Source organism: Silurus aristotelis (genome assembly GCF_946808225.1).
Source record: "Silurus aristotelis genome assembly, chromosome: 21".
NCBI lineage: Eukaryota > Metazoa > Chordata > Actinopteri > Siluriformes > Siluridae > Silurus > Silurus aristotelis.
The window spans coordinates 15,110,342-15,133,806 of record NC_139594.1 but is presented as its reverse complement, the minus strand read 5'-3'; the positions used below and the strand labels follow the sequence as shown (position 1 = coordinate 15,133,806).

Below are 23,465 nucleotides of genomic sequence, written 5' to 3'. Positions count from 1 at the left end.
CCTGCTGCCTCAAGCCATAAAAAGCCGCTCACTCTCAAACTCCCTGTACAGACTGTGAGAAGCGAGTTGTGGTGAGTTGTGTATTATACCTTGCACATCCGACACAAAGTGGTTCAAGACTGCCAGAGCAGTGTTAGGGTGAAGAGCTGTGGACTCTGTGGACACAAACTGTGGACACAAACATATGATTCTTTTGACACTTTTGTGAAGAGACTACTAACCATGAAAAGACTCAGATTTTCCAAAAATGTTGGCTTGAAGTTGTGCCAGAGTTAATGTGCTTCATGAGAAAGCGAGCACTGAGTCTCTGCAGGTGTGAGTAGCTGCCGACTCTTACACCTTTTAGACCCACTAACAATGAAAGCTTTCTGTACGTCGTCTAACACTGTAGACAAATGTAGGAACAGCTGTAAATTGTGCGCGTATGGTTAAAACAGTATCTGAGATATTATCAGCGATAACTCCACAGATTCAGAAGTTTTAATTATTCATTTATTTAATTATTAATTAGTAATTTGAGTAGATTAAGTCAGTCCATATTTAAGCAAAACAAAGACAATGGTATATACAAATTCTGCATAATTACTGCTGGTGTCAGAACCGAGACACCGAGACGCTTTAGTATTATTAGGACATGCTGTATACTATTGTGACACCCCGTTGCTACAGACATTACTAACAAATAAAAAAAATCCTCACATGCAGCGAATGCTGTGCACAAACCAAACATGAACAAATGCGAATCCTCTAGAGACGCTGCTAGTTAATAATAAGCAGCTCCTTGATATTTTTTATCAATCAAAAAGTCACATGTTTTTGAGTTTTCATGTGGTCACAAGGCAGAGTTAGAGAATATATATGTGTCTCTGTCGTGCAGTGTGTCCTTTCCCCTTCAAATGGCTTTTGAAATAAATTCATGTTTGGTCTCATTACTTGTAGGAAACTGCAGAAAAGTGTCATATTTAGCTTGGCCAAAGGAAGGTCAAAATAGTAAATCTTATGGCTAAGACCAGAAACACAGGCATCAAAGGCTGAAGGAGCATTAATGAGGCTGAACTCCAGCCTGCTTAATTGAGAAACATGGAAAGAAATTTGATTATCATAACTAGAGATGATTAAGAATGTTGACATCAGCATATTTGCCTACTAATAGATAATTATTTGTTACTTCTCATTTTAATAACTGATTAATCTAAACATAGTTTTTTTTCATAAATAACAGCTATTACATTTTGTGTTATTGTGCTGCCTTCTGCTTATTAGTAAGTTCATTCAGAGGTAATAAATGAAATCGTGCTCAGCATCTAGTCTACATTTTCTTTCCCCATTGTTTTGGAGAATTAAACACAAAGTCCCTGAAATTTTTTTAAGGTTCTTAATATCTAATTTAGTAGCACAACAGTAATTTCAATAGTCTGAATGTGCTGCCTGGAAGGACACCTGCATAAACAGAGCTTAAATTGAACCCACTTTCGATGAAGAATGTGTCCTACAAATAAATGTGATGCTCAAAAGCTTTTATTCACTTCACCAACAACCGCCAGACTTCGATATGTCTGTTCTTTCCTTAGTAGGGCCAAGCGTAGCAAAATAGTCGTTCATGAAAATGCAGGTGGAGATGAGAACTATTATATATACTCTATAGGACACACAAAAAAAAATAAACAGGCAACTGAGTGCAAATGTGGTGTTTTGGAGCAGTGACTTTTCAGAAAAAAGTGATCATAAAATCAATTACTTATCACATTTTAACATACTGTTGCCTCATTGGTAATGAATACTGTTGCTGCCTGACTGTGGTTTGAAATCACCTGATTTACATGCGCTTCAACACGAGTGAACACAAAGTGAAGCGAAGCCGATTCGAAGCACCATATGATCAACAATCACAACAGCAACAACCTGTCAGAGGCTCTGGTGCTGTAAACGAGTAGCAGATGTGCCGGTTAATGTGGCTGTTCCTCCACAGCATCTTTGTGTGTGTGTGTGTGTGTGTGTGTGTGTGTGTGTGTGTGTGTGTGTGTGTGTGTGTGTGTGTGTTTTGTCGGCATTGCACAATGAACAGAGGAGGATTAACGCTTTCTCCAGCAAAACAGAAAAACATGGGAGCAGGAGACAAAGGGAGAGACGGTGTAAGAGAAAGGGCGGGGCGATAAGAGGTTCTCGACTGCAGGAAGGGGGTTAGGTGGCAGAGAGAGAAAGAGAGAGAGAGAGAGAGAGAGAGAGAGAGAGAGAGAGAGAGAGAGAGAGAGTGAGAGTGAGAGAGAGAGCGAGAGGGATAGAGGAAGAAAGGAAGGAAGGAAGGAAGGAAGGAAGTAGACTCTGGGGCTCTCATTGTCTCTTCAAGCCCGCATGAGGGCTGTTGTTTTTATGTCCATCATGTCCTAATGTGCTGAGATGGTCACTGAGTGAAAACAATGTGAGAGTGAATGTGTGAGTGAGCAGGTGAATACAATAACAAGCTCAGGCGGCTGGTTCACACGGCGAAACAAAATATGCGGCATGCATGCTTGCGTGTGCATGTGTTGAAGCTTTTATTTAAAAAAGATAATAAATGAGCCAAAAGCTTTCTTTTGTACTGAGTTTAATGCACAGGCAAAAAATTATTTTGTTAAATAATATTTATGCCCTTCCCGTGGGCTCACCACCTGCAGGAGGGACCGTAAGGGACGGTGCTGTGAGGATTGGGCAGCAGTCGAAGGCGGGGGCCTGCTTAGACTGCTGCCCCCGCGACCCGAATTACGGATAAGCGGGAGAAAATGAATGAATGAATGAATGAATATTTATGCCAATGGAAAGTCCTTTCATGGATTTTTAAACAAAAGTACGCTTATTGTGTGTGTGTGTGTGTGTGTGTGTGTGTGTGTGTGTGTGTGTGTGTGTGTGTGTGTGTGTTTGGGTGGGGGGGGGGTGGGGGGGTTAGCATAAATGTGACACTGACATGCCAACACAGCTGTCAGGCACATAATCAAGGTGCAGCAAGAAAAAGCAAAAGAAGTGATGAACAAATAAAAAACAAACAGCCGAAAGAAAGTTGGGTGAGCGAGTGGCGCCGTGTTTCCCGTCCAACCAAACTGCAGGCTAAAGCCAAAGCCAGAACGCTTCTCTTTTCACCGCTCTTTTACTTTCACACACAGCTCTCTGGTTTGGCAGATAACACCCTGCAGTCCTTCCCAATAGAGCAAAGTTCAGTGTGTGTATGTGCACAAGAGCTACAACCCCCAATCCACACACACACACACACACACACACACACACACACACACACACACACACACACACACACACGCTCACACAGCTGCTGCTCATGTGACAACTCCACTGTTCACTTCACCAAGCCAAAGGCAGCTTGGTGAATATTCCACCACACGAGGTGGCTCGAATGTTCCCTAAAGGTGAATTAGGCGGGAAACGGTGGCAGCTGTCAGTGCTACAGAAAGAGCTTGCAGATAAAAAGAAATACTCTACAGACTGTTCCCTACCTCACGATGGATCAGCAAAACTGTAATAACTTCATAATTACAACAAAATATCATCATAATATTATAGGGCCTTTTAAAGTTCTTAGATTGATAGATAAAAGGCATAAATACACACTAGACAAAGAGTTGGAACCCATAACCATATGGGTTATAACTATAACAATACTCAAAAATAGATAATAATAATAATAACCAGAAAGGAACCAACCGGAGAATGTAGGTGCTTCTTCACTTCTCCTTCTGAGTCTTAACGATCTGCTTGAAGCAAAAACCAGAGTCTCCATAGCAGTACACTTGATATAAATCGCAATCAGCCAACCAGTAGTTCTCTACTTGCCTGTCAATTCAGAAAGCCTTTTGGTGATTAGCATTTATTAGTAATAAGGTTTTCTAGCCCACATGTTGTGAGGGCGTGGCTTTGGTGTTAACAGTTAACGTGCTTTTTTGCTGTATTTTTTTCAGACTTGAAAAAAATTTGCACCAAACTAACTCATGCATATATCTCTGACTGTACTCTTTAATAAATTCAGTTTGCTGTAAAACTTTACACTGCACCGAACTGCAGGACCTGAAACAGGCACAAGATTTCGGTCTTTGTTCCAGTACATTGCAAAAAAAAAAAAAAAAAAACCTTGAATCCACAATTTTCCAAGCTTATTTTAAGACATAAAATATGCAATCAGTGTATGTAAGTTATAAAACACTTGGGAGCACGGGGTTAAAGGAAAATCATTCGCAACAGAATTTCACAAGATTAAAGTTCACGATGAAAACAATAGCAGTTTTCATTCCAGCTTTTCTACAGCAAGTTGGCAAATACTACTTTAAATGTATTATTAATTAAATAATAAAAAAAATTAAAAGATTTTATTAATATTTTTTATTAATAAACAGATCGTCATACATTTGAACTGTTTATAGTTAGAACTCAGGTTCTACAGATTCTGGTATCAGTCATGTTATAGCAGCTACAATCACGTAGAAAAATATGAACGCACTCCCTCTTTGAATTTAATGGTTTAACACATCAGGACATAATAAAAATATCGGCCCATTAGCAGGTCTTATAATTATGCAGCCTCTGATAAACACGACATATTGAACAATGTAATTTTTTCTTTTTTTAAATGAAGTCAAAATAGAGAAGCCATGTGTGGCTTATAGGACCCTCTTTAACAGCGAGTCACATCACTCACATCACTTTGGAGGAACTCTTCTTAACAACGTTAAGGTCCTGTCACAGCCTGTTAAGGTTTCAATCTGGATGACGTCTGCACTTTGACTGGGCCACTGCAACACTGTTCTTTTTCAGTCATTTTGTTGTAGATTTTCTGGTGTACCGGGGATCATTGATCTATTGCATGACCCAATATCGGACAATCTTTAACTGTTAATGGCCACACATTTGACTCTAGAATACTCTGGGTTACAGAGGAGTTTATGGTTGACTCAATGACTGATCAGGCCTTGATGACAACTGAATACACTTTACACAAAAAAAGAACTCCTGATGATGAATCTTACTGTTCTACTGTTTAATAACAGTCAGAATCTCCTAACTGAAATAAAAAAACAAAAAAAACAATTCAACAATAAATGAACAATGAAATCCTAATTTTAATTTCCTGAAAAATTAGTGATCTGGTTACAGATACAGCAGTATTTTAGGATCAGTACTTCTTATATAACAATTCTCTAACAATAGACCTGCATCTGAAGCAACTATTATTCTTCGTCATCAGTCGGTACAATCCAAGCTTACGGACAAAATTTAGACATATAAACACAACGGAAATGAAGTAATAAAGAAATTGTTCCTGTTCATGAGTATATTTTTGAAGTGTGCCATTGTGGCTACTATTTGTAGCTGTCATGAGTTTCCTGTCATCCTATGATGTCTTACTAAAAGTATGTTTTCATAAGAACTTCTGCCTTTGTCTGTTTAAGGTCACAAAATCAGCAATCCCTGCTCACCTCATAACCAAACAGGTTCTTTTTTTATGTGCGATTTTTATCGCTGAAAATTAGCGCTATCAATAGACTAAATATTTAGTTCAATCAATCAATCGCAAGATTGTCATGAGTTAACTTGTGATTAATCGCACATTTTGATGCACCTTATCTACATGTACCTTAAATTAATAGTTTTCAAGTTTTAATACTGTAATCAACATGGGAAAGGACAAATATGCTTTGTGCAAATATGTTTTTTTATTAGTGAAACCATACTCATCATAGAGCATGAAAACAAAATATTCTTGCAAATGTTTGAAATTAATTATTAGGGGTGTATCGGTACACGTAATTCGTTTAGGTTGCAATCCTATTTCCGTGCGGAACAAGGCTACAATCTGAGTTTCCGCAAGTTTGTTTAGTCTCCGTACACAACAATGCCATGGTTATAATAATAAACTAGAGTTAGCGCTTTAATCGTTGTGTTTCGTCACTCCATACCATAAATAATAAGTGTTTTGCGCATGCATGCAAACATTAAAGAATTAATAGCTGCTAGCCACTTCCTGGTTAGCGGCTAACACTAGCAATATGGATTCAAGATTTTTTATGTCACAAATATTGTAATATGCAGGATACAACTTGCAGTGAAATAAAAAGTTAAAAACATAACAAAATCTAGATTCTATTGATTCTTTAGCTTGTTATGTCCAGCTTCTAGAATTTCTGTTAAAAGACAATTCCACATGTCAAGGGAGTCAGTAAATGAAGGATGGAAGGAAGGAATGATGATGTTTGTTAAAATATGCTAAAATAAGTAGAACAGTTAAGTTGAACATATCTTTAGAAAAAAAAAATGTCATGTAAAACACACACACACACACACACACACATTTATTACTCAGTATTTAATCAATATAATAAAAAGTGTATTGCATTTTATTTATTCAATTCAATTTTTTATAAAATATTATTTTATATTACTAACAAAACAGGCTTTTGATTTAAAATGTTCTAAAATGTAAACCGTTGATGTTCACAAATAATAATAATAATAAACTGTTAATTAAAAAATGACCAGCAATTTTATGGTTTGCATTTCTGTAACCGTACCAAAATTAAACCGAACTGTGAAAAATGTGTAAAACAAATGTTTAGTGATTAAAACAAATTTTTCAGTGGAGTTAATAATTATTATTTTTTTATATCTTAGTACAGAAAAGACATTGTGAATAAATGTGTGTTGCTTTGAAGGTTTTAATTTTGCCTCTTTTATATTTATTTATTTTGATTAAAATGGGAAAACAGAAATGCGTGCTGCATCAATCGCGTGCTAATAAAATTAGTGCCATTAAAAAGAATTTGCGTTAACACGTAATTGTTACAGCCCTACTGACAATACAATTTGGCCAAAAGATCATACGGTATAAAGGCACTTTATGTCAATCTGCACAGGAACCTTGCATTAATATGGTAATAAACGTAACCTCCTCACTATCTACACCTGTTCTAATAGCCATTAAAATAAACCAATTAAGGTGATATCCACTGCTTGGCTGTGCATAAACTACTGGCTATACATTTCCAAATGGAGCTTCACAATACGAAATGAAGTATAAAAATATTTTATTCTAATTATAATGCATGTATATTTTACACATTCAGTCATTTATCATATTTCATCTACATACCCTTAAAGATGAAATTGTTTATTTTCAATAACAATTATTTCTTTGCTTTGCCTATAAAATTGGTTAAAAACAGTGAACCATTGTAACAAAGGTTTTGTGCTTCGCAGGGTTGAAATCAATACATACAATGTGTCCTGCCTACACAGGAAACATCATGGATCATCGCACCTTTTAATTAGGTGCATATCTTTTTTTTTCCATTTGCTGGTATTGACCTTTTACTCACATTCCTGTTGTTGCAATCTGAACCACCTCTGTATTACTGTAGGCTTTTCAAAAAACATCTCCTTCATTACCCTCCCCCTCCATACTCTTTAGTAAAGTGTGAACACCACATGCTGAGTTTCATTACTGTTTATTCGCTCTCGTTGACACAAGCAAAACATAACTTTACCTAATCAAATCACACCAATGGACTAAAATCTGAAAAACAGATTTGTATTATCATATTATCTAGCCATTCCTAAAACCTAACCGGACTCTAAATTAGTTTGATATTAATTCAGGTGCACTTTAAGGGTAAACTTAGAAGCAGGAATCGAATCCAAGACAAATAGCACCCTGTTTGCTACAAGTGGAATGATCAAGAGGTTGTTAGTTTCTCCACAGTAACCACCTTGGTCAACCTTGGTGAATAGGGAGTCTGTCCTGGGAATGATGTGAGTGAGGTGAGAGAATACTATGGATGGGTGGTTAGCCAACAGATTAGACATTTACGATTACATCTACAGAATTTGGTAGATGCCCTTAATCAGAGCAACTAACAATTATCTTAATTATTCAACCGTGTAGTTGAGTCCAACATTATATATACTGACATACCGCTTCCCAATTAGCTCCAAGTTGTTTCCAATACAAGAAAAAAATCCAAAAAGCTTTTACTTCAGATTCTTTAGAAAAAAAAAAAATTGTAATAACTATAAATAGACTTTTATTTCCTGATTCTAGACTTTTGGTACCTCCATGATCAATGTTGCAGGTGACCTTGTCATGCAGAGTGATGCAAATGTAAAAGAGGTGGGGCTGAAATAAATGTAGTATTAATTGGCTGATTTGATTAATCTTTTTCCAAGGACGATGTGTTGATTTTTATTTAGCAGTTCTGGAAGGAGTCTCCAGTGTCAGACTTTAAAACAGTGGATGTTGCACATTCCAAGTCCAAATGTATGTTCATTGCTTCTATAAAAAATGTATAATAATAACAAACAAGAACATGCTACATTATTAAGCGAAACAAGAACTGAATCAGTTTTTTAAAATGTTTCATTTGATAGCAAATTGCTGGAATGAAAAATTTCAAGACATGCTGTTCATGGAAAACATTAACCTGGCGACTATAAAAGCCGCATCCTGGCCTAACAAAAGCATTTGATCATTTCGACCTTGGCCAAAATCACATGAAACATGTTTACCTGGTTGTGCAGCAGCTTAAAACTATATTATATACCAAGATTAGAAGTGTAGTAAAGTGATATCGCATGGTTACTTGGAAATGCCCGTGGTTTGCTCAATTTGAATGAACACCTGAGCACAATGGGAAATGTAAAGAGACTTAAGCTCAGAAGATGCTGTTCTACATTTAAAGCATATGGTGTCCCAACAGGCTTTCCTCCAACATCTGGTGCATCTGCTCTCTGCTGTATATTTTTCATTCGCCAGAAATTCTCTGCCGACTGAAAAGTTTTACGCCTTTTTTTAAAAGTGTAACCTTGACCTTCTGAAAGGTGGTCCTCTGCTGCTGGGTCCATGAAAATAGTTACATCATGTTTTGAGTTATGGACCAGCATTAACCCAGCACAGAGAAAGAAATACCACCCATTACCACAATGTTTGGACAACCTGTAATGCATTTCGAGTGCATGTTGACATCAATATTGATCTCTTAAATGCTGATTCAATGTAATAAGTGCTCAAATAAACCAATATCACAGATGACCTTTAGCCTCTTCTTCTATTTCTACTTTCTCAGATGCAGCACAAGTGAGGACATAGTGGATTTAAACGCCTCCATCTCACTTTCAAACTGAAATATGGTCAACATACCAGGAGTGGTTCAAAAGCATAACTGTCATCTTTAATATATTGAGGAGTTTTTCCTCTTCCATTGGAAAATGGTTGAGTTTCTGCCAAAAAGAGTCGAAGAAGTCAGAATGCACCTGCTTGTGCATTTAAATCCTGGAAACTTCCTGCCCATAAAAAGAAGACTGCACCTGCAGCTGATGAGTCTAATCAGTGCGCTCTGTTTTATAGAATATATATATACACACACACACACACACACACACACACACACACACACACACACAGTCGACCCCCGATTTCGCGATTTGCGGTTTGGAAAATTTGCGGGTTCTCATTTGGAACCTAACTAACAGCAAGTTGCAGATTATCTTAAAATTCGCGGGAACCCAAAGCGGAACTGAATGTTCAGAAGCATTAGGAATAACATTTTAAACGAATGTTTTCACTAACCAATTAACGTCTAAAATATCCAGATCCACATACATGGAGATCACTGCATGTATGTGCATATATAAGTATTAGTATAGTAATATTGTAATGGTTTATACTTATAATATACTTTATATTATTTAAAAAATACATATATTTAAAACTGATGTTACACACTTATAGACACGCATTGCATTTCCACTGACACACATTTTCAGACTGCACAGGATATAATAAACTACAGCATATCACATTTTTATTCAATTTCATGCAGCCCTGATAAATTGTACCTTGAATCTTCTATATTGCTCTGTTACTGGGTTGCACAAAGAACCTGTATGGGTTCTATCAGAGAAACAACTTAAAGTATGGTATATTAATAGGGAGGTGATCAATGCAAACTGATGCAACTGAGACCCATTTTATTCCTTATTCTCATCAGGCTTAACCTTGATAATGAGAAAAGGAATATGAGTCGCCAGACAATTATAACAACCACCTGCAGAGAACTTAATCAGTCCATCTCTGTTTTAATTAAATGAAGGGTTTGAGAGAATGACCGAGATCGATGATTCATGTCATACATGATTCAATCGTTGCCAAAACTGATGTGTACAAATAATAATAAATGATTAAAAAAAAAAAGGTTTGGCTTTAACCGAAAATAAAGGCAAGTTTTACTAGTTTGGCTTTTCTTCTAACCAAACAAGAGTCAGCACTTTATGATCAAAAGAACAGCAAAAGGCCATTATCCAGTCTTAGTATCCAGTTTCTCAGGGTGACGCTGTAATAAAACATTTGCACATCTCCTCCACACACTGTGAGTGATAAAACTCCAGACAGTTATAAATTAACTGGGGCCAAGCGACTTTCTAGAAGTTTCCGTTCCTATAAGCCCAGATGTTTGTGTCACACTTCGTGATGAGATCAGATAAACGGATCATTGAATTTATGTACAGAAAACTATAATCAGTATACTGTGGCACATGTTGATAGAAAGCGAGCTTCTTTTGGAAACAGCGTGGAGACGAAATTATGTAACTGACAGCAGTTCCCTTTTTTTTCCCCCTCACACTATTCATCTTTTTATGATCCCACCAAGTAGTTTTTCCTGGTAAGCTATCAAAAACAATTACATGCTGTGAGTGGCAAAATAACGCAAAAAGAAAAGTGCAGTTATGCTAAAATGATCTGATCACTGCAGTGTTTGTTGAAAAACAGCAGGAATTTGGGGCTGGAATGCTCATGGGGTGAGGAGGAGGGGGAAAAAACCACAATCTTACTGATCTTGCCAGAAATAAAATCAGCTCAGCATGTCCAATAAATCCTGTCCAAATGTTTATATGTACTCTGATTAGCATAATGTACATTTACAAATTCTTTTACTTTTACTTGTTCATGAATACAGTAAGGTTACGGATAACAGATGCATGAACATATATTTCAAACACAAAAAACAACATACTAGTATTTGAAAAAGGACAAACTGATATTTTAATAAGTTGCTGTAATAAGGTCTGTGTATTATGTGTTCATTTCTTTTTTTTGGCTTTGAAAATAATACCAAATTAAAAAATAACCAATAAGTTATTATAATAAATAACAAAAAATGTAGGCTTATGTAATTCTTGTACAACTTGAACATAAATTAACTGATCAACCATTAGAAGATGAATTCATTAGTGGCTTCATCCAACATTCTGGCTTCGCTCCGAGAAATTCAGATTTTCATCATCAAGTTTTGAGAAGCAACAAACGAGTGACGTGAAATGGGAATCTAAAAATCTTCAGATACTCATTGCAGAACAACTCTGTCACTAGATTGTCTGTGATCTCTGAATATGTTGCTCTAGTTTGTATCATATTATTTTTATTTTATATTTATATTTACTCAAATGGCTCCAGAGTGGACATTTCTTACTAAGAAAAAAACACCAATGAAATTAACTTTTACTTTCAAGTTAGGGTGGTTGATTGGAAATATTGTGCACTTTATAGCATTGGCCCATATTTGAATTTGAACATTCGATTAAATAGCATAGAGAGAATTAATAAACTTAATAAAAGTCATAAGGCAACGTAAATCACATTTAGTTCTTTCTTAGTTCTTTAGTTCTTTCTTTAGTTTCATTCAGACTATCGCATTATATATGATTTCTATTCCTATTTTTTTACTAGAAATGTAATTTTATTTTACTGCAATAATATTTTTTGTTATATTGTAAATGTTATTATATTATTGTTATCCCCCCATTATCAAATAACTTCAGGTTACATGTAAAGTTTTGACACTTGACACATAAACATCACCTGACAGAATTATCCGACTGAAGTCATTTTTTTTTGTCCCTATGTAAGAACCGATAGTATTTCAGAACTCATTAAAGTGCATTAGTATAAACCTGCAATTTGTCTTGTCACCAGAACTACAGTATTATCTGAGCTGCAGTTATAGAAAATGAATTAACACCATTAAACCAATCAGAAACAAGATTTAAAAAATTGAGAAGTAATGCTGAGAAGTAAGAATTAAATATATTTCATAGTAGACATTTTTTACATTGTATGCAATGTGAGCTAACAAATACACAATATATCATAATTTGAGTGTCTCAGCACATGGATTTTAAAGAGTTCCCAAACGATATAGTAACAGAACTACATGAGCAGACCTACAGATACTAGACTTCTCATTAATCTCATTAAATGGCCTTAATTGGCGGTTATCTGCTAATGCTGTATTCAGTTACACAGGATATCTGTGCATCACATTAGTAAAGCATGTATGTAGCTGATAAGCAGTACCTGATCCGTGTTTCCGATCTTATTAGTGATCTAACTTCTATATATTGTTCCTCATTCACAACTCTGTTACATGTAAACAGAGTTTAATAGAAATATTAATGACCTCTTTCGAGTGACCGAACACTTTTAAAAATTTTTTTTTATAGATGTTGGCTTCTTCTACATTCTGCACTATGGTGGGGCAGTACACTTACTGTCCCATTTACATCTGTCAGGATTAGGCCTAGAGCCACAGGACGTTTCCCATCAGCTCCTACACGTCACATGTCACTGATCACTTACACCTGTTCCATTTTACTGTAATTAGCTGCAACACACTCTTTGGTTGTATCCGAATCAGCTCCCTATCTCCTATAATGTGCACTAATACAGACAATGAGCTATTATGTAATGGTGTCAAAAACATTTCAAGTAATTTCAAGTGTATATTTGATAAACACTCACCAAACTATTTTCCTTACTGCAACATGAGAAAGCCCTAACAAAAATTAATAGTGGCATGTAATATATAGGTATTAGTGAATGAGGGAATGAATGAGCAATTTAAGACCCAGCTTTTGTTGTTGCACTACATGTTTAAGATGTGATCTATGCCCTAATTCTTTGTTTTGTGTTTGTATTTAGTTTTTTTCACACTGCAGTATATTAGCTGCATGTGCATAATTTTTATTACATGACAGCATCTATAGAGTTGTTATTTCACCTAGTATTTAAAAATAAAAACTGTAACAAGCCCCTAATGGATGTCCAGAAATCACATATTTAGAAATACGCGATGGTCGCCAACATAATTTTTTATAACAAAAAATCCAAATGAAATTTAATCCATTTGCTCGAACAAAGGCAATGTAACTACAAAAATTTTCTCTATCATGTAGAGAACCATTTCTATTGTGCAAGACATACTGCAAAAATTGGAAGAGCAGATTATGGCACAGATCATCGAAAAACAATTATGATAATGTTGGGGAATACAACAAACCAACAAACTGTTTTACTCTCCTGTTTAATGCTAAATTCTTGGGCTAGTTTCAAGTGTTTTGTGTGGTTCCTAAGAGGCAGTCGGGCTGGAAATTTTGCTGGTGACCCAGGTTAATAATATTAGCTCTATAATTTCCATGATCTACAGTCACGAGTCACTGCGGCAGGCTGTATATAAATAGTTATGAAACTTACAAAATAGTTTCAAATCCAGTTCTCTCTTTAGAATCGTTTGAACCCTTTTGAAAATATCAAATTTCATACTGCTTTACAAACACACTACACTTCACTGAGATCACACGTCCGCTGTGAGGCAGAAACGAAATGTTAACAATAAACCAAATATATTCTTCAGTGAAAAATTTGTGATTGTGTCAAAATATTATTGACTTCAAAGTGAACAGAGAGCTATTCATAGGTGAATTTTTTCATAAGAGAAACTGCGCTATATAGATAAAGGTTTGTGGAGACCTAATCAGATTCCTATGTGCTTTTCGGACATGCCATTCCACATTTAGTCCTCATTTGCAGTTATAATAAGCACCACTCTTCTGGGAAGAGCCACAAATGTAGTTGAGGTAAGGAGGCATGGGGTGCAGTCAGAGTTCCAATTCATCTCAACGTTCTTAAATAGGGTTGAGGTTAGAGCTCTATAGCAGACCACTCAAGACACTTTGACATGGATCCATGTAAACCCTGTTTTCATGGAGCTGGCTTTGTGCACTGGGGCATTGTCATGCTGGAACGGGTTTGGGTCTCCTAGTTCAAGCGAAGGAAAAATATAATGGTCCCGCATCCAAAGACATCCTATAAATTTGTATACCTTCAACTTCATTGTAACAGTTTGAAGAAGGACCACATATGGCTGGAAAAGTCAAGTGTCCCAATACTTTAGTTAATTTAGTGCAATGCATACCAATCCTCAAAAAACTTACAATTTTAGTAAGTTAGAAATGAAATGTGGATTGAGATGGTTTGGACATGTGGAAAGGAGGGACATGGGGTATATCAGTAGGAGAATGCTGAGGATGGAGCCACCAGTAAGAGGAAAAGAGGAAGACCATTGAGGAGGTTTATGGATGTGGTGAGGGAAGACATGCAGGAAGTTGGTTTGAAAGAGGCAGATGTACAGGACAGGGGGGTATGGAGACGAATGATCCGCTGTGGCGACCCCTAATGGGAGAAGCTGAAAGAAGAAGAAGAAATTAAATGTGGCTATACCCTACACCAACTTTTAATTCTATGCCCCTCACAGCATTATAAATAATAGCACTGTGTTGGACTGTCCAGGTGTGTGTAAGTGTGTGTTGCTTCTTCACTACTAAATTACAGTACTATTGTATGGGGACACTTAAAAATACTTTGAATTGTACAGAGTAAACATTTCATATATGCATTTTAAATCATATATAAATCCACAAAATTGAGATTTATTAAGGAGCTAGACACAAACATTTTAGTACAACTAGGCACAAACACAAACTCCTTTTCACCTCAGATTTAGAGTATTTGTAGTTCATGTTCTCAATGTGTACAAAACTGTATAGTCATAACACAGGTGTCAACTCTCTCAGGCCACCGCTAGCACCATCCTGCACAAACAATACCAGCATTCACTTTCTGCGCTTGTGCTATTGTCTATTTTTAGCTCTTCGTGCTTGTTGTGCCGATCTGATACAGCTTTAAAAATATTTAGAATCAAGGTGTAATTCAGAGAGGTTAGCTGAGAAAAAAGCAAGTCCAATCTGATAAGAATCCCGAGAGCCAGTAGTTACTGAGAGAAAGAAGTTTACTGTGAGTGAGCTGGACTGTGTCCGGCATCTCCAGGGTGCAGAAAAAGAGGTGCTTTTTAGATGCAAATCACAAGTTTTCTAAAGTTATGCTCCAAACCCTGTCCCTGCTCGCAGGGGAAATATTTTCTTTGGCACACACTGTGAGTTGCTCCTCTAAAAAAGCACACTGCTCAGGCCTGAGCTTCCCCTTTCTCTGACTGTTGTACACTCGCTCTTAATGCTGTATGCCGCACTACTGAGTCAGCAGAAGGGGAAAAACTGTAAAACAAAAAGAAAAAATTTGTCATTTAAAAACAGAAGCAGGAACAACCGCGTAATAATGTTATCATTGTCCGAGCTGGTGTAAACTATAGGGTGGTCTCCTCTAATTATTTCCATGATTTTATCACTGTGCTGAGAAACACCAGGATCAGCAAAGGAAGATTTTGGGGGAAGTGCATCTGATATGCACCCTACAGATCCTGTTTGGAACCATGCCAAGTAATTGCTCCGGCCGTTGTTGTTTTTTGTTTTCTTGAAACTATAATTAGGTTACAATTAAGTCAGTTATTTTGGAGTTAACAATTTATATTTACCCTATAAAAGTTTAGCTAAACTTGGACAAAAGTTTGTGCACACCTGAACATAAGATTTTATGTGCTTTTTTAAAATCCCATTCCACATTTTGTCCCCATTTATAATAATAATAACTTTTACACCATGTAACGCATATCTTTATTGCACATTTTATCGTTTATCCTGGAACATCTTTTAGTCTTCTAGTTTAAATGAAAGGAAAATGTGATTCTAGCACACCCAGAGATATTCTATATAATTGCCACCAACTGTGTGGTAACATTTTGAGAAAGAATTACATATGACTGGAAAAGTCAGGTGTCCCAGTACTTTTGTCCATATAGTGAAGTAGAAGAAAACGGGTATTGTAAAAACTCGCGCAGCAGTGGCCCCACCGCTCCACCAGAGGGAGTTGTCACCTGAATTCTGAACATCTGGCCATGGGTTTCTTTAGTGTTTAGCGCTTATATTCCATGCTAATGCTATGCTACAAGTCTTGACTCATGTCTTAATTCATGTTCAAATGTGTTTACTGACTTATGCCACGTTTCTGACTTCTCTTCTTGCGTGTGTGATTTTGGTTTTGTTTAGTTTTCGCTACTTATGGTTTTCTGTGTCCCGGGCTTTTATGCCTGTTTCTCTGACTCTGGTTTTAGACCTGCTATTGAGTTGTTGTAAATAAACCCCATATGGATTCTGCCACTATGTTACAGAATACATTGCCGCCTGAGAATCCAGCGGAGCTTCAGAGATTGCAATCTGTCATCAGCAACCAGAGGGAAAAGCTCACGAATTACCTAGCACAACTTAAGGCACACCAGAAGCCAACAACCACCTCTTGCAAGCTTTGCATGCAATGCCCACTGGCCATCCCAAATCACCCACAATGGCTCTTTCAGGTAAGTGCTGTGCTGCTGATCACTGCCAGGAATTTCTTCACCAATGTGATGTCTATTTCATGCATCAAGCAAAGGATAACGTGACGGATTCTACAATACTGTTACAATGCTCACCGGTAAGGACATAGATTGGGCCTCTGTCGTATGGAACTATGACAAACAAATCAGAAGTTCATACACACATTTCACTCAGCACATCCGTGAGGTCTTTGAGTATCCTCCAGGGGTGTTAGACATTTTGGGACAGTTACTCCAGCTACGCCAGGGATGAGAATCAGCAGCGGAATATGAAGTGAAATTTCAGACCCTAGCGGCGCAGACTGGATGGAACGATACAGCCCTATGAGCCACATTCAGAGAGGGTCTGAGTCCTACTCTGCAGACAGAATTAGCCTGCAAGGAACAGAACAGCTCATTGCCACAGTACTTCATGTTAGCCATCTGCCTGGACAAACTCATCAGGAACCAGTAGCGTTTTTTCAGTGTTCCCCGAACCACAAGCATCTTCTAGTGCCAATGGTCCAGAGCCGAGACAACTGTGGAAAATGCAAATCCCTCCAGAGGAAAGCAAGCGGTGACTTCGGTTCCAGCTATGCTTTTATTGTAGCCAAGCTGACCGCTGCTGCGCATTATGTCTAGAGAAACACAACCCGACTAAGGTGAGCTTCAAACATGTTCGAACAGTGTACAGTTACCAGTAAAATTGCATGGTCTTCTGGGAAAACTTTCTTCGCCCTTGTAGACTTTGGGTCGGCCGTCAAAATTAACCACACCAAGTGGTTGAAGATCTCAAAATACCAATCGTCCCATGTGTTACCTGGCTGAAAATCACCACAGTGGACAACAGACCAATCAGTGACGGTTATTCAACACACCAAACTTTGCCAGTGAACCTGCAGATAGGACTGGTCCATGTGTAGGAGGTTTGTATATTCTTCATTTCCTCTCCAACCAACCCTCCATGCTATTATCCTTGGGTTTACTTGGCTCCAAGCCCATGACCCAGTGATCCCATGGAAGTACAAGAAACGAGTACACTAGTCCCCTAAATGTAACCAGCACTGCATGGAGAACTTAACCCTGCAATGTTGATCTTCCTCAGTGAAGAGCCCCGTTACCACTTCACCTGTTGTCATTCCCAAGAAATATCAGGACCTCTGTGAATTGTTTAACCAGAAGCGTGCTATGACCTTACCCCCACATCGTCCATGGGATTGCAAAATAGAACCCCCTAATATGGCTCCTCCCCACTGCCACACTTACCCCTATCGCCACCGGAAACCAAAGCCATGGAGGATTATATTGAAGAAGCCCTTGCAGCAGGGTTAATTTGACCCTCCATGCCACCTGCCACTATGGGATTTTTCTTAGTGAAAAAGAAAGATGGGGACTGAGACCATGCATTGACTCCTGAGGGGTGAACACAGTCACAGATCATTACCCATACCCACTCCTTGCAGTGCCTTCAGCATTAGAACAACTGCGTGTGTCATGGTTTCTTTACCAAGCTGGACCTTCACAGCGTGGATAACCTCATACCGAAAAAGGAAGTTAATGAGTGAAAAACTGTCATATACGTGATGTCCTAACCCACCTGCTGCAGCACCAACTTGTGGACAAGGCAAAGAATCCACCACATTCCTAGGGTATGTAATCAGCTGGCAAGGTGCTAAGATGGACTCCAGCATGGTGGCAGCTCCACTAACAACTTTCCTTCAAGGGAAACCCAAGACACTTCAGTGGACGGTTGAAGGACAAAATGCCTTTGACGAGTTGGAATAGCGATTTATCACAGCTCTGATCCTGAGACACCCAGACCCAAACGCACCCTTTTTGTTAGATGGGGATGCCTCTAGTTGCGAAATTTGGAGCCATAATCTCTCAATGCCATGGTCCAGCTGGGTAAATTATTCCATTGTATATATTCCTCTTAAAAGTTAACTAACGCTGGGAGTTACTATGACGTGGGTAACCGAGAGATGCTCTCAAACATGGAAGCATTGGAAGAATTAAGACAATGGTTAGAGGGAGCACAGTATCCATTGCAGGTGATCACCAACCACCGCAACCTGAGTACATAAAAGGTGCTAAAAGATCCCAGCCAGGTGAGCCGTGTTTTTCACCCGTTTTAATTTCAAGGTCACGTATCATCCAGGATCCAAGAACAGCAAGGCAGATGCACTATCAAGGTGCTATGACCACATTCAAAAACCATGTGTCCCGGAACTAATCCTAGCACTCATCACTCCCATCCAGTTGGATATTATGGATAAAATCCAACTGACGCTAGGTAATGAACCCACCCCATTGAATTGCCCACCCAACAAACAATATGTCCCAGCAAAATTACAGCAGCAGGTCTTGGAGTGAGTCCACACCTGTCTCAGCACAGGACATCCAGGAGTTCAGTGAAAGGTGTTTCAGAAGGCGTTTCGGTGGCCATCACTAAGAGCCGACATGAAGGGATACGTCGAAGCTTGTGACACCTGCAGAGGTGAAATGAGTAAACCATAAGTCGGAGCAGGAATTTTTGCAAAAGAGAACTACACTGGTGGAGCGAGTTCCTCCCCATTCCAGTGCGTGCTCAGTTACCAACCTCGACTCTTTTCATGGTCAGTGGAACTTTCAGACTTCCTCACAATAAATGACTGGTTCCAGCACAGTAGAGAGGCTCATGTGCATCTACAGGGAGCTGGTTGGTGTCAGGAAATACAGGCAAATCAGCAAAGACGCCACCAGTTTTTTAAACACCCCCTCTCAACCCCATTGTTTTTGGATGGTAAGAAGGAAAAAGTACCACCATTTGCAATTTCTCTCTCTCTCTCTCTCTCTCTCTCTCTCTCTCTCTCTCTCTCTCTCTCTCAAAAAAAAAAAGACTTCCTGTTAAACATTAAATGTGGGTGCATTTAGCAATAACACAACAATTTAAACGAGTTTATCTTGGAGTATCTCTCCATACCCAAGTGCAAGCCTGGTAGACTTATTACTCCTTTTTTATAAGGAAAACACATAAATCTGGCAGGAAAAGGATATGGCAGGTAAATACTAAAAGTTGTTTTTAAATGGAAAGAAATAAAATGTCCCTCCATTTATCACCAAAAAAACGCAAAACTAATATTTTAGATTAAAATGTAGGTTTATCCTGCAAAAAGACAACAATCCAAAACATGAGGAAAAATCAACAAAGTGTAAATGAACTAAACCCTTAAACAGAAATCATTTTGAATGAGCTCAATATATTCTTTCTTTCTTGGGGCTTGTTTTTCATCTAGTTTCCAGGGTGTGAAAACTTTTGCACTCTACCGTATGGTAACAAACCCACAGTCAGTCAAAAAATAGATAAACTGCATTACTGGTGTGGTTTTTTTTGTTTGTTTTTTTGCAAAGCTTAACGACTTTTTGGAAAGGCCTTGAACTTGGCAAAGGCCTGCTGCTGTTTTTACTGTTTGACAACAATCAGGTTCAGGACACGCCCCCTTAGATCATACTCGCTTCCTCTGCTTGCAATTAGTCCTCTGTAGGCTATTCGTCAAAAATTTTGAGCTGCAGTACCACGAGCTAGATTGCACTGGTTACAATTGGCTATTTCCTGCTATGGCTAAAAAACATAAACATGAAAAGAATAGCCAGAGCCCGTATGTGCTGCAGAGGAAGGACAAAGGAGATCTGCAGAGCCTGAATGCCTCAAGCTCTCTAACTCTTACTGAGCAACACAACCAGAACAATAACCCGTTAATGTGGCTGTTAATGTCATATTCTCATATGCATCAATCGAATTAAACTTTCTGGAAAACTTTCTCTGTGGAAGGTTGCCAAATAGAGAGAAAAGAAAAACACGCGTGTCAGCTGCCGCAATGTCAGAATGCTTATGCTGATCTAGTGTGGATCAATCATCAGGGGAAAAAGGTTATTGATTTCTTTTCACAAAAGCAGTCCAAGTGCTTATAAAAATTGAGTGTAAACAAATCCGATGAGCCATGACTCTCTATAAAAAAGATGTTTTTTAAAAAAGCTGACGAGGGAGAGAAAGGTTTAGCTGTGGCTTTTCCTGCTCCTGCAGCAGTACCTTCATGCATTCTCCTCCATTTCACTGTAATTGAACACACTCTGAAGAGCTTTTATGCTTCTGTCTGCTGAGGTTCAAACACTTGTATCTAGGTTACTGTTGATTGGTAACAATCCCATGCTCAGGTGTGTGTCTTTGTGTGTATGTGGCACATGGTCTTTCAATTTTGAATCATCACACCAGTGCTGGTGGGCACTCGGTGCTCCAAACTCTGTGCCATCGAAATTCCTTCGACTACTGACGACTTGCTCCTAGGATCACCACATGGACTTGACCATTGCTGAAAAGTCTCCAAAGTCCACAAATTCACATATGATCAATGTTTACGTCTACACACACATGAGGGAGGTTTTGAAAAAAAGGCGCAAAACATAAACAGCCAAGGAACAGTATTCATTACTCAATCTGTATTCGCTCAATGTTTTCTGCCAACAGAAAACCACAATAACCCATGAGGGAAATTGGGATAAAGTACTGCAAATGATCCAAAACCATGTCTGAGATGCTACAACAGCTTTTGTGTACAAATTTTTAAGATTTCTGCTGGGCAGCGGAAAAAAACAAACGCTCTCCGGTGAAAATATAGCAGAACGAATGAGCTAAAATAGTTCTAAGAATCACAGTGCACACACACACACACACACACACACACACACACACACACACACACACTCACACACATACACATACACATACACACTCTTATAAAATGCACTTCAAAATTGCTCTGGGAAAGAATCATCAACTTAATGACATGTTATTACGGACTGCGCGCCAAACGCAACATGGGAGTGAACAGCAGGAATGATGCGGGCTGACCTACCAGACACAAAGTCTGAAGCTGGTACAACGTGGCTCAGAATATTTAACGATATGAGACTGATTATCACAACATAGTTGTGTTATACAAAAGGTAAAATCACCCACTTTATTCAAATAAGTTGAATCGACGTATCCAGATTTTCATTTGTAAATTTGCCAGTAATAGGGGGAGTGGTGGCTCCAGCGGTTAAGGCGCTGGGTTACCAATCGGAAGGTCGGGGGTTCAAGCCCCGGTATCGCCAAGCTGCCACTCTTGGGCCCTTGAGCAAGGCCCTTAACCCTCTATGCTCCAGGGGACCCTTACGAGAAAGATAAATCAAGGACCGTGACCGGTGCTGAGAGGATTGGGCAGCAGTCGAAGGCGGGGGCCTTGACAGCCCGATCCCTGATTACGGATAAGTGGGAGAAGTTAAATTAATGAATGAATGAATGAATTTGCCAGTAATCATTTTTTAGTCATAAATGACTAATAAAGTGTGTAATAATAAGCATATTATCCTAACAAATCTATTATTAATAGTTAATATAGAAATATGGGGCCACAGGTTTGCAATGTGTAAGATGACTATATGTTTGTAAGAAACATGATGCTAAAAAACTAACAATTAGCCGGTGTAATTAATGTCCAAAAATTCATCCCGAAATGTTTTATTCCTTTTATACCACTGCAATTTATCAAATGCACATCATTTAGTTTTTTTTTTACAATTTATAATCAATGCTTAATTTTGTAAAATGTCTGCAAAACAAACTGCCTCCTTTTTTATCACGTCTTAAATTCAATCCAACAAAACACACTATTTATTTTGCTAAAGCAAAAAGTACTAATCCCCTGTGTAAATATGACTCCTATAACACAAAAGTGTGTGCATTTAAAGGGACACAGTATTGAAATATAAAAGAAGTGATGTATAAGAACTTTGTGTGAATAGTGGTCCATTCTCCTGCACATCAGAGCTTATTAAGGAGAGAGTTTTCGATAGTTAGAGACACACAGTGAGAGAACCATTACTCCACACACACTCTGACCAGAACCACGGGGTTACGCTTGTGCTCTCGCCACAACTTCTGGCACGATGATGGAGGAATGGTATGTTTCGCTGAAATGTTGGAAGTGAAAAGTTTCCCAAAATGAAATTATTCTGATATAAAATACAAATTTTTTGATTCGCTAATTTCCACCACTCTCCAAACAATCAGTCCCTCACCAGCCTCTTCTCTCTCTCTCTCTCTCTCTCTCTCTCTCTCTCTCTCTCTCTGAGTTAATAGTAATAAAAATGTCATGCTGCTAAAAAAAAACAGAAGCACAAAGTCTTCCCAATTTGACACTTTCCCCATATCATATAACATTTAGATTTTTTTTTCCATGGGCTGTTAAAAAGTGCTGGCACTAGTGACTCTTTCCATCTCCTTAAAGCTTCTCCATATTAAAAATTACACATGAATTTGAACTGTTATGTAACTTATGCAATTCTGACCTCGAAGCCCATGAGCCCATGTGTATATGTTATATCATATACCATAATGACTAATATCATTATGAACCAGTGCATTATCATAAAACTGCACTATGGTACAAAAATAAATACATCAGATAAAAAAAAGGAATAATATAATATGCAATAACAAGTAAAGGAAAATCGAAACCCGACTTCCATCAGAAAAACTACTAAGGTGCTGTTTATAACACCGGGTCATCGGCTAGATCCTCGAATGTGTTATGACCCCACGCTTATAAAAATGTTTTGTTATCATAAAGTCAAAGGCTATTAAGTTTCAGCACATGGAGCATCCTAAAAATAAATCGCACAGGGGAACCAGTCATTCGAAGGTCTCCTGGTTGACGTGGAGATGTATAAAATATATGCAATCAGGGGTCTTCGTTTTCATCACAAACAGACTGCTGTAAACCCTGCTATGCATGATGCATTGCATGTATTATATATATGAGTATATGAGTTCCATGC

The 23,465-nt window shown here is 38.1% G+C and overlaps 1 protein-coding gene across 2 annotated transcripts in view; it reads right to left on the bottom strand.

Moving 5' to 3' along the window:
- The window catches only part of znf704 (zinc finger protein 704), a 60,386-nt gene that overhangs the window by 29,894 nt on the left and 7,027 nt on the right, over positions 1-23,465 (bottom strand). The window lies entirely within an intron of this gene.